Source organism: Nyctereutes procyonoides, unplaced genomic scaffold, assembly GCF_905146905.1.
Source record: "Nyctereutes procyonoides isolate TBG_1078 unplaced genomic scaffold, NYPRO_anot_genome, whole genome shotgun sequence".
Lineage (NCBI taxonomy): Eukaryota > Metazoa > Chordata > Mammalia > Carnivora > Canidae > Nyctereutes > Nyctereutes procyonoides.
In genome coordinates this window covers 67894296-67898822 of record NW_026575140.1, presented here as the reverse complement: position 1 = coordinate 67898822, position 4527 = coordinate 67894296, and positions in this window count along the sequence as shown.

The window sequence follows — 4527 nt, the reverse complement described above, 5'->3', positions numbered from 1 at the left end:
CAGTTCACATGGTGGCCCCTTTGCTGTTCTCAGACTTAGAGTGTCAGGCAGCAGAGTCTCAAGGCCTGGGGTTCAGTGAGGTGGTGGGGGTGAGGGTCCTGGGGGTGGGTAGGGTCTGGATCAGGGGACAGAGGAGGGAGGGGAACAGGTGTGTGTGTGCCTATGGGGGGGAGGGGGAGGAAAAGATTGGGTGGAGAGAAAGAGGGTCCAAGGAGCCATTCTGCTCCAGATTACTTGATGATTAAGGAGAATAAACTTAAGAAAAATATCGGTTTAATTGGTGGTTTTGTTTTTCTCCTTGAGGATCTTGCAAGGAAAGCTGGGCTCTTATACTCAGGAGAATGAATAGGTCTGTGCTTCTTCCTCTGTGCATACCTTCCATGGGGCTTCTGCGGGGGTGGGGGGGGGTGGGGTGGGGGCAGAGCCATTGAAGCCCAGGGGTGACTGGATCCTCACTTAGTGCTGCCATATGCTTCTTGTGTGTTTTAAAAAACTCCACAAGCCAACATTGTGTGGAGTCAAGGCCTCTTTCCTAAGCACCATCCTTCCTGGGGGATTCTAGAGCCTCTCTCTAGTAGTACTGCGAGGTTTCATGTTGATTTTTTTTTTTCCCTGGGGAAACATCTGATTTGCAGATGCTTGCACACAGTTGTTGTCCGTGGGGTGCTGAGCGGCTGACAGCAGCCCATCTGTCCACTTAAACCAGTGTCAGCAATAGGCAGACACGTTAGTTGGTGGAGTCTATGTAGGAGCAATCAACTTTTCTCAGAAAACGGTTTCTTTGACACATTTTCTTTACCATTTTAAATAGAAACTCTAGAAAGTTGCCTTTGATTGGATTTTTCTCTGCTTTGTGATTATTCTGACCCAAATTTCTCAGTATCTGCCTAAAATCCCAATCTTGATTTATTTTTGTCAGACTTAATATTTAGATTTAAAAGGTTAAAACTTCAGATAACAAATTTATATCTTTGTTGGTAGAGACGGTGAGTAGGCAAAGGAGAGGGCCTGTTTGGTTTCCTATAGAAAACACTATCCAAGAGTTTTCAGCTTATTATTTGAGGGTTTGAGATGATGCAGGAGCAATCTCCATAGGGAGTTTGAGCTGGTAAGAACTAGCAAAGAAATTAAGTACTTTAAGTATCTGCTAAGATTTAAATGGTGACTTTTTTTTCCTCCTTATCTTGAGGTAAAAGGTCTTGGTTGTAATAGTCTCTCTAGGTTTCTTCCTGGGTTTTCCTGCTAAGCTGGAAACATTTTAATAAAGATTCAATCAGACTTCTTTTTTTGCCAAAGTGTTTTATTTCTTATCATATTAATCCCCCTTAGCTTGCAGTTCCATGTCAGGCAGGGTGATTGTAGGCAGGAGCTTACATGAGTCTTGTTGACTTTGCAACTTGATCTACTGCAAGGGAAGATGCAACTGGCCCCACTTGCCTGCTGGTCGGGTCCTGTGGGGCCGGGGGCGGGTGTGTGTGTGTGTGTGTGTGTGTGTGTGTGTGTAACATGCCAGGCCAGTAGGCTTGTTCTCCAGGATAGCAGGAATCTGAGGCAATGAAGGAAACATTTTAACCCAATTGCTCTTCTTGTTATTCATGTTACATGGGTAAATTCTCATGATGCTGGGTGTGCCAGAGGTAAGTTTGACCACTGGTGTTTCCATCTGTCAGAACCTAGGGGCATGTGACACAATGAAGAGTGCTATGCCCAAAGGAAACCCGTCTCTCAGGGCCAGACATCACAATGAAATGGAAATTCAAGAAGCCTGCCAGTCCCCTCTGACATGAGTCCTTGGAATGAGTAACAGGTTGGAAAGGTCTCCTTTTCTTGTGATTGTCTGAGTTACTACAACTTCTGAGTTCACTGTTTTCACTGTTAATCTCCACTGGGGTAACTTTTTTTTAATAGTCCACTTTATTCTGTCATATATCTTGTTTCCAGATTTTGGGGGACAATAGTACATCCAACTATTTGGCTCCCTTTAGATTAAATTATCACCACTGTTGTCTTTTTTCTTATTCTCTATGTAGATCATAACCCAGAAAAAAGATGTGGAAGGAAAGGTACTTGAGGTTTTTCTTCCTCTCTGGTTTTGCCAAGGCTCAATGGTAGAGGAAGATCTTTTAAAAATGCATTTTGCATTTCTCACCAGCTTTCATGATGGAAGTGTGAGCCACTTGATCTGCAATGTGGAAAATGTGGCTAGCTTGGTCGTGGTGGGTGCTCTCCGGATTGTGATCCATGAAGCTGCCCATTTCTAGCATGAAAGAGGCAGCAAGGAGATGAGTGCATGGTAAGAAAAAGAAGCTAGGCATCTACAAAATTATAACCTTGCCAAGAAGCTCACATTCTCTGATCGTTCATCTGCACCCATCTCTAAGTGGAAGTAGGAGACACATTCTAAAGCTAAACATGAATTTCTTTCCTATTTTTTAACACGAATTTCTTGAAATCAGAAATCATAAGTATTTTGCAGTAACTTACTTTGCGAGTCAGATATGAGGCACTCAGTAATTCCTCATTGAATTCAATTATGTTCCATTAAAGGAATACTGAGATGGATGATGCAGTTGATTATAGTGAAGCCACCTTTCTTAGACTCATAGACACAGATGCCTCTCTAATGCTTCCCCCCTCCATGAATGCTTGGATAGAAACTTCCATAAGCTGGTATTCTTAATCTATTTATTAGTTCTTCCATGTACAGCTATGGCTTCTGTGGAAGGGCTTTAAAATTTTTAATTAATTTTGTTAAGAACACTCAACTTACTTCCAAGTATACCATACAGTATTGTTATCTATAGGCACAATGTTATACATCAGATCTCTAGAACTTACTCATCTTGCATAACTGAAATGTTATACCCACTGATTAGCAACCCTCTTTCCCCCTCCACCTAACCCTTGGCAACCACCATTCTATTCTTTGCTTCTATGAGCTTGACTATTTTAGAAAAAAACTCATATATGTGGAATCATGCAGTATTTGTCCGTCTGTAACTAGCTCATTTCACTTGGCATAATGTCCTCAATGGAGAAAGAAAATGTGGCATACACATACAGTCAGTGGATTTTATTTAGCCTTAAAAAAGGCAATCCTAAAATACATGACACCATTGATGAAGGGGTTCATTCAGTCATTGAATCTGTCATTGAGTGGCAACTCTGGGCTAGGCAGGCATCACGAATTATTATAGATTTCTGCTTTGAAGGAATTTTCTAGATCAGTGATCTATTTTGGTATGCATGCCCATCCCTCTACATGTTTATTTAATTATTTATAAGTTATATCCCTGAACTACTCTATGAATATTCATTATAAAACAGTCACAATAGAAATTTAAAAGATGAAGTAAATATAAAATAGAAAATATTTTAATTATTCTCATTTATTAATGGTATAAAAGTTCTTTTAACTTCATTCACTATAAATAATATTTAGAAGGAGAAATATTATTGAATATGCCTGATTGATTTTTAAAGTCTTTGTGATACTCCAATTTGAAGATCTGGGTCTAAGTCCAATTGACAAAAGTATTTTGTTTGAGTGTATGTCATAACTGAAAAAAGTGCCATGCAAAGATACTGAGATCCAAATAAAAATAGTATACCATTGGCTGTGCTAAAGGAATTACAAAAATCATTTCATAACTCCTTCCATTGGTTTTGCAAAGATATTATTTTTAAATCTGGCTAGTAAATTGCCATTTTAGCTCACATCAACTAGACTGAAAAGCTCATTGAGGATGCTGCCTTTTCATATTTTTAACACACTGAGTTAAAAACCACTCAAAATCTTTGCCAGGTAAATTCTTAAGCAAGCTCAAACATTCTGCTTCTAATTAAAAAAAAAAGTATGAAGATAGAGTTTTCACAAGTGCCACACATCTATATTGTAATTGTTAACCACAGTATCACATAATGATGTCTATATTCCTAAATATTTACTAAACTCTCACTTCCTAAATGTTTTCCCCATTACATGAGTTTCTAAAAGCATCATTAAAATGTCATCTTTGCCTCGATGGGCTGATTAAATGTGATTGTGTTCGTTATTTTTTTTAAAAAGTCTGCAGGTAGCATATTTTGGACAGTCAACGAAAAAAGAATAGCAAATTTAGTATGATTATATTTTTAAAAATATACATAATTTGGTTTTTGGTTTGACAGTTCTTTGGAGTCTTTGGCCATGAGATAATTGGTGATTGTCTTTGTGGTGCTAGAGTCTCACACCGTTAAGAAGACTGTATCATTGAAAGGTGTTGTGTCTATAACATTAATCACACTGGATTACCATCCTGTAAAACTTACTACATTGCAATAGATGGAAGTGAATGTACTTAGCAAGGCCCCACCATCACACTTTCTCCCACTCAGAGCTTGCTCTTGTCTCTTGGAGCACTCTCAGACCCATGGGTCACACAACTAAGTTTGAGTGCCAGCCAGCATTAGTCCATGCTGGGGTGACAGTTCATCTATGATTGAGCACTGAAGATCAAGAGTTCCCAAAAATCTTCCATCTAGAGC